The 12,843-nt window shown below is 42.3% G+C and overlaps 1 protein-coding gene and 1 pseudogene across 14 annotated transcripts in view; one reads left to right on the top strand and one right to left on the bottom strand.

The window, feature by feature from the left end:
* arvcfb (ARVCF delta catenin family member b) overlaps positions 1-12,843 on the top strand; it is a 538,706-nt gene that overhangs the window by 160,933 nt on the left and 364,930 nt on the right. The gene's annotated exons all lie outside the window — the stretch shown is intronic.
* LOC140731288 (U2 spliceosomal RNA) lies at positions 1,699-1,781 on the bottom strand (annotated as a pseudogene).

The following is a 12,843-nucleotide window of genomic DNA, read 5'->3' as shown; positions in this document are numbered from 1 at the left end:
TGTTACATAGGAATTGGGGGAGGGTCTTTACCTGTAATGGACTGGGTCGTATCCACTACATTTTGTAGGATTTTCTGTGCAAGGGCATTGGTGTTTCCATACCAGGCTGTAATGCATTCAGTCAATATACTCTACACTACATATCTACAGAAGTTGGCCAACATTTTAAATATGCTAGATCTTTGCAAGCTTCAAAGGAAGTGGATGTGCTGGGCCTGGGAAAGGTCCACTGAAATGATCATACCAAGGAATTTAAAGTTGCTGACCATCTCTGTCTCTGATCCCCTGATAAGGGCTGGCTCATGGACCTCTGGTTTCCTCCTCCTGAGATCAATAAACGGCCCTTTGGTCTTGCTGACATAGAGTTGAGCGATTGTTGTGGCACCACTCAGCCAGATTTTCAGCCTCAGTCCTATGTGCTGATTTTGTGACCACCTTTGATTTGGCCAACGACAGTGGTGTCATCAGCAAACTTAAAAATGGCATTGAAGTTGTGCTTGGTCACAGTCATAAGTGTAAAGCGAGTAGTGGGAAAGAGTAGATGGCAAAAGAGGTTTCGGCTCAGAAGAGGCGTCAGTTCTGTGTAAAGTGTTGGTTAAGGTTTCCTTTTTTTCCTCTTGTAACATTTAAATGGCTGTGGTGTGTTCTTCGTGCCGGATGTTGAAGAACTGGGAAACCCAGAGTCTCCTTGGGAACTACATCTACGTGAAGTGTGTCCGGCTGCAGCTCCTTGAAGACTATGTTAGGGATTTGGAGCAGCAACTAGACGACATTTGACATGTACGGGAGAGTGAGGACGTAGTTGAGTAAAGTTGCAGGGAAGTAGTCATCTTGAAGTTGCAGGAGGCGAGTAGCCTGGTGACTGTCACATGAAATGGAAATAGGCAGTTAGAGCAGAGCACACCTGTGGCCATTCCCCTCAAAAATAAGTATACCACCTTGGATACTTTTGTGGGGGATGATCTCCCGGGAGAATGCCACAGCGACTGGGTCTCAGGCACTGAGCATGGGTCTGTCATGCAGAAGGGAAAGGGAGAGAAGAAGGGAGCAGTAGTGATAGGGGACTCGATAGTGAGGGGAACAGAGAGGAGATTCTGTGGACGTGAACAGGACACCCGGATAGTGTGTGGCCTCCTCAGGGTCAGGGACATCTCAGATTGTGTCCACAACATTTTAAAGAGGGAGGGAGAGCAGCCAGATGACTTCCTACATACTGGTACCAATGACATAGGAAGGAAAAGCAAAGAGTTCCTGAAAAGAGAATTTTAGATACCTAGGTAGAAAGCTGAGAAGCAGGACCTCCCAGGTAGTAGTTTCTGGATTGGTGCCTGTGCCACATGCTAGCGAGGGTAGAAATAGGATGATTTGGCAAATAAGTGTGTGGCTGAGAAGATGGTGCAGGGGGCAGGGCTTCAGGTTCTTGGATCATTCTGGGGGAGGTACAGCCTGTTGCACCTGAGCCTGAGGGGTCCAATATTCTTGTGGGCAGGTTTGTTAGAGCTGTTGGGGAGTGTTGAAGCTAATTTGGCAGGGGAGTGGGAACCGGAGTGAAGGGACCCAGGGTAGGACAGATTGCCAAGTATAATGTTGTGGCCATCACTGAATCGTGGCTGAAGGACAGTTGTAGTTGGGAGCTGAATGTCCAAGGTTACATGTTATATCGGGTGTATTGGAAGGGGGGTGGTGCGGCTCTACTGGAAAGAATGGCATCAAATCAGTAGAAAGATGTGACATAGGATTGGATACTATACTTGATCTTAGCCAAAAGGCCGAGAAGCGATGACATAGGATTGGAAGATGTTGAATCTTTGTGAGTTGAGTTAAGAAAATGCAAGGCTAAAAGGATGTTGATGGCAGTTATATATAGGCCTCCCCACAGTGGCTGGGAGATAGATCACTGATTACTACAGAGAATAGAAAAAGTGTGTCAAAAGGGCAGTGTTGTGGTAGTCATGGGAGATTTTAACATTTGCTGCACAAATCCCTCTCTCACCTGGATGGGGTCAGTGGTGCTGTGAGGATTACATTCCTGGACTTCTCTAGTGCCTTTAACACCATCCAGCCCAAGATCTTAAGGCACAAACTAACGGAGATGGGAGTAGACTCTCACATGGTGGATTGGATAGTGGACTACTTGACAGATAGACCTCAGTATGTGCGGTTGGGAGACTGTAGGTCTGACACGGTGGTCAGCAGCACAGGAGCGCCGCAGGGGACCGTGCTGTCTCCGGTCCTGTTCACCCTGTACACATCAGACTTCCAATATAACTCGGAGTCCTGCCATGTGCAGAAGTTCGCTGATGACACGGCCATAGTGGGGTGTGTCAGGAATGGACAGGAGGAAGAGTATAGGAAACTGATACAGGACTTTGTGATATGGTGCAACTCAAACTACCTGCGTCTCAGTATCACCAAGACCAAGGAGATGGTGGTGGACTTTAGGAGATCTAGGCCTCATATGGAGCCAGTGATCATTAATGGAGAATGTGTGGAGCAGGTTAAGACCTACAAGTATCTGGGAGTACAGTTAGACGAGAAGCTAGACTGGACTGCCAACACAGATGCCTTGTGCAGGAAGGCACAGAGTCGACTGTACTTCCTTAGAAGGTTGGCGTCATTCAATGTCTGTAGTGAGATGCTGAAGATGTTCTATAGGTCAGTTGTGGAGAGCGCCCTCTTCTTTGTGGTGGCGTGTTGGGGAGGCAGCATTAAGAAGAGGGACGCCTCACGTCTTAATAAGCTGGTAAGGAAGGCAGGCTCTGTCGTGGGCAAAGTACTGGAGAGTATAACATCGGTAGCAGAGCGAAGGGCGCTGAGTAGGCTACAGTCAATTATGGAAAACCCTGAGCATCCTCTACATAGCACCATCCAGAGACAGAGAAGCAGTTCAGCGACAGGTTGCTATCGATGCAATGCTCCTCAGACAGGATGAAGAGATCAATACTCCCCAATGCCGTTCGGCTTTACAATTCAACCGCCAGGAGTAAGATATGTTAAAGTGCCGGGGTTAGGACTCAATGTATTTAAGTACTTAAGAACTTTTTAAAAGCTATTACCGTATTAATGCTTTTTGAGAGGGTGATTTTAGATGCATATCATATTTTTACTGAGTTAAGTATTGTATGTAATTAGTTTTGCTACAATAAGTGTATGGGACATTGGAAAAAATGTTGAATTTCCCCATGGGGATGAATAAAGTATCTATCTATCTATCTAGTAATAGATCTCGAGAGTGAATTTGTGGCATGCCTAAGGGATGGCATTTTAGAGCAGTTTGTCGTTGAGCTTACTAGGGGATCAGCTATACTGGATTGGGTGTTGGGTACTGAACTGGAGGCGATTAGGGAGCTTAAGGTAAAAAAAAAACCCTTAGGAACCAGTGATCATGATATGATTGAGTTCCACTTGCCGTTTGATAGGGAGAAAGTGAAGTCTGATGAAGCAGTGTTTCAGTGGAGTAAGTGAAATTAGTGGTATGAGAGGAGAGTTGGACAAAGTAAATTGGAAGGAGCTGCTGGCAGGGATGTCAGCAGAGCAGCAATGGTGTGCGTTTCTGGGAAAAATAAAAAAAGTGCAGGGCATACATCAAAGCAAAAAGTAGTGGGAAGATAGAGGATTGGGAAGTTTTTAAAAACCTACAGAGGTCTTTAAAAATCATTAGAAGGGAAAAGATGAAATATGAAAGAAAGCTAGCCAAGAATATCAAAGTGGATAATAAGTTTTTTGTTCAGGTATGATTAAAAATAAGAGAAATGAGAATGGATCTAGGACCACTTGAAAATGAGGGAGGAGAACTAATAATGGGGGTCAAGGAGATGCCTGATGAACTAAATAATTTTTTTGCATCAGTCTTCACTGTGGAAGACACTAGCAGTATGCCTGATGTAGTGTGTGAAGGAAGAGAAGTGGGTGGAGTTACTATTACAAGAGAGAAGGTGCTCAAAAAGCTGAAAGATCCAGAGGTACATAAGTCACCTGAACCAGATGAACAGCACCCTAGGGTTCTGAAAGAGGTAGTGTTAGAGGTTGTGGTGGCATTAGAAATGACGTTTTAAAACCTTTGGACTCTGGCATGGTTCCAGAGGACCGGAAAATTGTAAATGTCACTCCACTCTTTTAAGAAAGGAGGAAAACAGCAGAAAGGAAATTGTAGACCAGTTAGCCTGACCTCAGTGGTTGGGAAGATGTTAATCAATTGTTAAGGATGAGATTGTAGAGTAGTTGTTGTCACAGGACAAGATGGGACAAAGTCAGCATGGTTTCCTTCAAGGAAAATCCTGCCTGACTAATTCTTTGAGGAGATTACAAGTAGGATAGATAAAGGGATGTAGTGCATGTTGTATATTTGGACTTTCAGAAGGCCTTTGACAAGGTGCCACACAAGGCTGCTTACCAAGTTAAGAACCCATGGTATTACAGGAAAGTTGCTAACATGGTTAGAGCATTGGCTGATTTATGGTAAGAGGCAGTGAGTGGAAATAAAAGGATCCTTGTCTGGTTGGCTGCCAGTGACAGATGGTGTTCTGCAAGGGTCGGTGTTGGGACCACTTCTTTTATGCTGTATATAAATGATTTAGATGATGGAATAGATGGCTTTTTTGCTAAGTTTGCAAATGGTATGAAGGTTGGAGGCAGGGCAGTTAGTGTTGAGGAAACAGGTAGGATACAGAAGGATTTAGACAGATTAGGAGAATGGGCAAGAAAGTGACAAATGAAATACAGTGTTGGAAAATGTATGGTCATGCACTTTCGTAGTAGAAATGAATGTGTGGACTCTTTTTTCTAAACGGGGAGAAGATCCAAAAATCTGTGATGCAAAGACACTTGGGAGTCCTTATGCAGAACACCCTAAAAATTGCAGATTGAGTCGGTGGTGAAGAAGGTAAATGCCATGTTAGCATTAATTTCAAGAGGTCCAGAATACAAGAGCAAGATAGATAGATAGATACTTTATTCATCCCCATGGGGAAATTCAACTTTTTTTCCAATGTCCCATACACTTGTTGTAGCAAAACTAATTACATACAATACTTAACTCAGTAAAAAATATGATATGCATCTAAATCACTATCTCAAAAAGCATTAATAATAGCTTTTAAAAAGTTCTTAAGTCCTGGCGGTAGAATTGTAAAGCCTAATGGCATTGGGGAGTATTGACCTCTTCATCCTGTCTGAGGAGCATTGCATCGATAGTAACCTGTCGCTGAAACTGCTTCTCTGTCTCTGGATGGTGCTATGTAGAGGATGTTCAGAGTTATCCATAATTGACTGTAGCCTACTCAGCGCCCTTCGCTCAGCTACCGATGTTAAACTCTCGAGTACTTTGCCCACGACAGAGCCCGCCTTCCTTACCAGCTTATTAAGACGTGAGGCGTCCCTCTTCTTAATGCTTCCTCCCCAACACGCCACCACAAAGAAGAGGGCGCTCTCCACAACTGACCTATAGAACATGTTCAGCATCTCACTACAGACATTGAATGACGCCAACCTTCTTAGGAAGTACAGTCGACTCTGTGCCTTCCTGCACAAGGCATCTGTGTTGGCACTGGTGAGGCCTCACCTTGAGTATTGTGAACAGTTTTGGGTGCCTCATTAGAAGAGAGGTGCTGGCATTGGAGAGGGTCCAGAGGAGGTTCACAAGGATGACTCCAAGAATGAAAGGTTTATCATATAAGGAACGTTTGATGGCCCTGGGTCTGTACTTGCTGGAATTCAGAAGGGTGGGGAGGGGGATCTCATTGAAAACTTTCAAATGTTGAAAGGCCTAAACAGAGTAGATGTGGAAAGGATGTTTCCCGTGGTGGGATAATCCAGAACACGAGGGCACAGCCTACGGATAGGGAGTGGCCTTTCAAAACAGATGCAGAGAAATTTCTTTGGCCAAAGGGTGGTGAATTTGTGGAATTTGTTGTCAATGCAGCTGAGGAGGCCAGGTCATGGGTGTATTCAAGGCAGAGATTGGTGGGTTCTTGATTGGACATGGCATCAAAGGCCACAGGGAGAAGGCTGGGAACTGGAGTTGAGGGGGAGAAGAAAAGGATCAGCCATGATTGAATGGCGGAGCAGACTCCATGGGTTAGATGGTCTAATTCTGCTCCTATTTCTTATGGTATAAATCATTTTAATGCATGTATGTGATTGTTTTCATCTGATGAATTTGACCTGTATGTAATCGCAGATAGAATTATCCTGTTCTGAGCTAGAGGGCTTGCAGCTTTTACAAATATCTTTGTCTGCAAAACTCCACAAAATGAGAAGTATTTTGTCAGTCATCTTCAGGAGAACACTTAAAACTAAATCTTGTTTTTCCATCTCTCCCTCTCATTCCTGCCAGTACTAATTACTTTGTGATGCATGATATTCTGTTCCAGAAATGTAAACTTAGCTGCTAATCCCACATTTTGAATGAATTTTTAAACTGTTTGAACATTCATTCATCCATCACTGTCTTCTTGGTTTTGCATCTAAACTCTTCAATAATTATTTCGTAATGTCTATTTTTCTCCTTGGTGGGCGGGGTGGAAATAAGTACCAAAGGGGGTGTAAGGTGATGGCTTGCAGGTGTCTCTAGGATAATGCGTTATACCTGCTTTGCCCAACCCTCTTGATCAAGGTCACGTGAAGCCATGGGAGTAGGTGGTGGATGGTCATATGGGCAGCAGGTACATGTCATAAGTCCTGGTTATGCAGCCACTGACACCAGGCAGACAATCTCTGAAGTGTATTAATAATGGCTGGGGTCACCCGTCTTGTAAAGACACTGCTCAAAAGAAGGCAATGGTAAACCTGTTCGGTGGGAAAAAAAATTGCCAAGATAGATAGATAGGTAGATAGAGTAGTAAAGAGAGCTTTTGGTATCTTGGCCTTTATAAATCAAAGTATGGAGTATATGAGTTGGAATGTTATGGTGAGGTTGTATAAGGCACTGGTGAGGCCAAATTTGGAGTACTGTGTGCAGTTTTGGTCACCGAATTACAGGAAGGATATTAATAAGGTTGAAAGAGTGCAGAGAAGGTTTACAAGGATGTTGCTGGGACTTGAGAAACTGAGTTACAGAGAAAGGTTGAACAGGTTAGGACTTTATTCCCTGGAGCGTAGAAGAATGAGGGGAGACTTGATAGACGTGTATAAAATTATGATGGGTATAGAAAGAGTGAATGCAAGCAGGCTTTTTCCACTGAGGCTAGGGGAGAAAAAAACCAGAGGACATGGGTTAAGGGTGAAGGGGAAAAGTTTAAAGGGAACATTGGGGAGGCTTCTTCACACAGAGAGTGGTGGGAGTGTGGAATGAGATACCAGATGAAGTTGTAAATGCGGGCTCACTTTTAAGATTTAAGAAAATCTTGGACAAGTACATGGATGAGAGGTGTATGGAGGGATATGGTCCAGGTGCAGGTCAGTGGGACTAGGCTGAAAAATGGTTCAGTACAGCCAAGAAGGGCCAAAAGGCCTGTTTCTGTGCTGTAATGTTCTATGGTTCTAACAATCATAGTCATGATTGACTACATTCCTTGACTTCTCTAGTGCCTTTAACACCATCCAGCCCAAGATCTTAAGGCACAAACTAACGGAGATGGGAGTAGACTCTCACATGGTGGATTGGATAGTGGACTACTTGCCAGATAGACCTCAGTATGTGCGGTTGGGAGACTGTAGGTCTGACACGGTGGTCAGCAGCACAGGAGCGCCGCAGGGAACCGTACTCTCTCCGGTCCTGTTCACCCTGTACACATCAGACTTCCAATATAACTCGGAGTCCTGCCATGTGCAGAAGTTCGCTGATGACACGGCCATAGTGAGGTGTGTCAGGAATGGACAGGAGGAGGAGTATAGGAAACTGATACAGGACTTTGTGATATGGTGCAACTCAAACTACCTGCGTCTCAATATCACCAAGACCAAGGAGATGGTGGTGGACTTTAGGAGATCTAGGCCTCATATGGAGCCAGTGATCATTAATGGAGAATGTGTGGAGCAGGTTAAGACCTACAAGTATCTGGGAGTACAGTTAGACGAGAAGCTAGACTGGACTGCCAACACAGATGCCTTGTGCAGGAAGGCACAGAGTCGACTGTACTTCCTTAGAAGGTTGGCATCATTCAATGTCTGTAGTGAGATGCTGAAGATGTTCTATAGGTCAGTTGTGGAGAGCGCCCTCTTCTTTGTGGTGGCGTGTTGGGGAGGAAGCATTAAGAAGAGGGACGCCTCAAGTCTTAATAAGCTGGTAAGGAAGGCGGGCTCTGTCGTGGGCAAAGTACTGGAGAGTTTAACATCGGTAGCTGAGCGAAGGGCGCTGAGTAGGCTACGGTCAATTATGGATAACTCTGAACATCCTCTACATAGCACCATCCAGAGACAGAGAAGCAGTTTCAGCGACAGGTTACTATCGATGCAGTGCTCCTCAGACAGGATGAAGAGGTCAATACTCCCCAATGCCATTAGGCTTTACAATTCAACCGCCAGGACTTAAGAACTTTTTAAAAGCTATTATTAATGCTTTTTGAGATAGTGATTTAGATGCATATCATATTTTTTACTGAGTTAAGTATTGTATGTAATTAGTTTTGCTACAACAAGTGTATGGGACATTGGAAAAAAAAGTTGAATTTCCCCATGGGGATGAATAAAGTATCTATCTATCTATCTATCTATCTATCTGAGATATTGATTGTCCATGTCATTCCACACGGCATATGATGATAGGTCTCCACTATGTGAACCCAATTTGTATTAATTTTATTGTAAAATTTCCTCAATGAATTGACTTTGGTAAATTAGTATAGTTTTTATTGTTTGAATTAATGAGCATATTAATCCTTGCATTTCAACTAGAGAAGATTGCAGCCATTGTCATTATTTGATTTATTCATCAGTGCATGAAATGATGCTTATCCCAGAATCAAAATAGGAAGGACAAATAAAAATGTAATCTTGGCTGTTCTCATGTGAATATATAAAAAGTGAATATATTTAGAACTTGCACGAGGAAATCTGCAGATGCTGGAAATTCAAACAACAACAACACACAAAATGCTGCCTGGCCTGCTGTGTTCCACCAGCATTTTGTGTGTGTTGATATTTAGAACATACACGTTTTTTGTTTGATATAATTTTGTTAAAAAACAAAGAGATTCTGTAGTCAGAGAATCCAGAGCCACTCTCAAAAATGCTGGAGGAACTCAGCAGGTCAGCCAGCATCTTTGGAGGAAAATGAGCAGTCTATCTTTTGGGTTGAGACTCTCTAACATGCTGTGCACAGTTTTGTTCACCTACCTACAGGAAAGATGTAAATAAGGTTGAAAGAGTACAGAAAATTTACAAGGACCTGACTGGGGCTGGAGGGCCTGGATTATAAAGGAAGATTAAATAGATTTGGGCAGAACCAATGGGCTGAATGGCTTACTTCTGCTCCTATATCTTATGGTCTTATTGACTTCATTGCTTGGAACGTCGAGGACTGAGGGCAGAGTTGATAGAGATGTACAGAATTGAGTAGTGTGGTTAGGGCAAATATAAGCAGACTTTATCCAGTGAGGTTATGTCAGATTATAACCCGTTGTCTTGGGTTAAGGGTGAAAGTTTGTTTTGGTCACCTACATGCAGGAAACATGTAAATAAGGCTGAAAGAGTACAGAGGAAATTTACAAGGATACTGCCAGAGCTGATGGACCCAAGTTAAGAGGAAAGATTAAATGGGTTCAGATTTTATTCCTTGGCAAGTGGAAGATTAAGTTAAAGGGAACATGAGGGGAAACTTCTGCACTCAGAGGGTGGTGAGAGTGTGTGACATGCTGCCAACACAAGTTTTGCATGTGAGCTTGATTTCAACGATTAAGAGAAGTTTGGATAGGTACGTGGATGGTAGGGGTATGCAGGGTTATGATCCCAGTGGAGTTCCAAAGATGCAAAGATGCTGAGTTCTTCCAGCAATTAGTATGTGCTAACATTTTGTTAAATATGCTTTGGGGCACAGTTCAGTTATTGTGCTAAACTAGTACAGGTGCTGATCATGACTGTCTTGACACTAGCTATCACAATAGATTGTCTACTAAATTTGTTTTCAGATTTTGGCTTGTGTAAAAGTTCTAGTGCAATCGGTGTGCTGAGATACAAATGCTTCAAAGTATTCAGATAGAAATTACCATGAAAGCAAAACATATCCTGAATGGACCTGGGTGGTGGCAATCTCTGGATTCTGCTTTCCTGCTGTAGCATTTCCTGTAGATGTACTCAAATCACTTTTTTATGTTTTCAAGACTCTTAAAACTGCCCATTGAAACTGTTCTGATCTTATCTGGAGTGCCATTATTTTCATATTAACCCAAAAAGTGAAAAGAATATTCAAATGTTATGTAAATATTACATATTGATATGTACATAGGCTCAAGAGGTACTGCAGATGCTGGAAATCTAGAGCAATACACTGTGCTGGAGGAGCTCTGCAGGTCAGACAGCATCTATGGATGGGAATAAAGAGTCAACATTTCAGGGCAAGACCCTTCATCAGGACTGGAAAGGGTGAAAGAAGGTGGGGGAAGGGGAGGAAGAAGTAGAAAATGGCAGGTGATAGCTGAAACCGGGAGAGAAATAAAGCTCTTAAATTGTGTTTTATTTGTATGCTAGAGATCTAGCGACTACTTGTTTACAGCAAAAGATAAATCAAAGGAAATTAACTCTTTTGAGTTATCTTTTGAGCCTAATAGGCTCTTTTGAGGTTTCTTTCTGGCTGCCTTAAGGAAGTATACATTGATACTGTATTTTGAATGCACATGTAACATAGAGGATTCTTGTTATGAGCGCAGTGGTTAGGAATGGAAACTAAATTGGTTTGAGTTTGAACAGTTAATAGGAATAGCTTGTGGTAGTAGCATTCTACTGGGATTATAGTTTGGGCATATTTCACTTGAAGGTTTGTACCTGAACATTTCTCTTGTATTCAGTTGACTCTCTTTCCCATTGTTTCATGTTCTTTCTGGATACAGTGCATGTCCTAGTTTAGGATTCATCTAGGTAACAGGGGTTTCCAACCATTTTTTTTGTGCCAGGGACCAATAACATTGAGCAAGTGACCTGTGGTCCTCAAGTTGTGAACAGGAGTTGGTAATGAACAGATCATTTCTAGAAATGGCATGTTTTACTGAAACTAATTTCTTTTACTGAACTAATCTTAATATGAAAATGCAGCTCCATTTCTGTTTGCTTCCTAAGAAGAAAGAGCAAGCAACATAGAATTCATATTGTGTGCGTGTGTCTGTTTTTTTTTTTATTGTGGCCAAATCCAGAGCGAAGCTTCAAATGAGCGTTAAAAATAATCAGTGCTTTGTCAGCAGCAGCTGGTGATCATCTTGTTGCTGCTTCTCATCGTTTCGGCTCATTTTTACAAAAATATGTTTGGGCTTTTTGGAAGTGTTTACTAGATTTTGATAATGTATCTTTCGTTTCCATAAGTGGCCCCTAGGGAATTTGAGCTGGTGGCTACATCTCAGAAGTTAGTGATATTCTTCATCTGTATTTCATGCTGATGTTTGTTATTTCTGGGAAGCAATTATAGAAATGTCTGTGTGGGCATTTCCTTTTCTGTTACTGTAGACGTATTATAGATGGGGTGAAAAGAGTTGGTTTGGTTGAGTTGTTCAAAGTAAATTTTATTATCAGAGTAAGTGTATGTAAGCACATACAACCCTGAGATTAATTTTCCTGTAGGCATGCTCAACAAATCTATGTAACTATAACGAGGTCAATGAAAGATCAGCCAGATTGCAGAAGACAACAACCTGTACAAATGCAAATAGAAATAGCAATAAATAATAAAAATGAGGTAAAGAGTCCTTAAAGTGAGATAATAGGTTGTGGGAACATTTCAGTGGATGGGCAAATGAGTGAAGTTAACCCTTTTTGTTGAGGGGTAGTAACTGTTCTTGAACCTGGTGGTGCAAGTCCTGAGGCTCTTATACCTTCTACCTGATGGCAGCTGCGGGAAAAGAGCATTGTCTGGGTGGTGAGGATCTCTGATGGATGCTGCTTTCCTATGATAGCATTTCAAATGGATGTACTCAGTGATTGGGAGGGCTTTGCATGCAATGTACTGGGTCGAATCCACAACCTTTTGTAGGATTTTCTGAGGCCATTTGGCATTGGTTTTTCTAAACCAGGTCATAAAAAGTTAGTAGCAGATGAATAAACTGTGTCTGGATTCAATCTTGATAGAATGAGGCATTCCAGAAGACCCGAGGCCACTTGGACCCCAGATGACCAAAACAAAGAACAGTTGCTTCTCCAATGCTGTCTAGCTTCTGAATCTTTGACTTCTATGTGAACCATTTCACATTCTTGTGCACCTATTTCAGTTATTGTCACTTAATCATTTCTCTTAACACTACTTCAGATTACACTACCATTTTTGCACCATTCTGTTGCTTTGCACTCGATGTTTTACAGGCTTTTATTATTACCACATAGAGTTTGAGCTTCACGCAAGCAAGAGATTTTGCTGCATCCAAGTACATATAACAATAAACTAATTTGAAACTGAGCATTCATCCTATTAACTGTAGAAGGAGATTCCTATTTCAAAGTACACTTATTAGCAAAGTACGTATGTCATCGTATATAACCGAGATTTGTTTCCTTGCAGCCATACTCAATAAATCCAATAGCCATAATAGAATCAATGAAAGACTGCAGCATATTGAGCATTCAACCAGTGTGCAAAGGACAAAGAATTATTCAAATACAAAATACATCCAAAAGCTGTAATAGAATTACAGCTTTCCCTCGCCGTCCGAAGGTAGAGCGTTCCTATGAAACTGTTCGCAAGCCGGAATGTTGTAAAATGAAGAAGCA

The sequence above is a fragment of the Hemitrygon akajei genome, chromosome 7 (assembly GCF_048418815.1).
Source record: "Hemitrygon akajei chromosome 7, sHemAka1.3, whole genome shotgun sequence".
In the NCBI taxonomy this organism is placed as follows: domain Eukaryota; kingdom Metazoa; phylum Chordata; class Chondrichthyes; order Myliobatiformes; family Dasyatidae; genus Hemitrygon; species Hemitrygon akajei.
The sequence above is the reverse complement of the archived record's forward strand: the minus strand, read 5'-3'. Positions and strand labels throughout refer to the sequence as shown.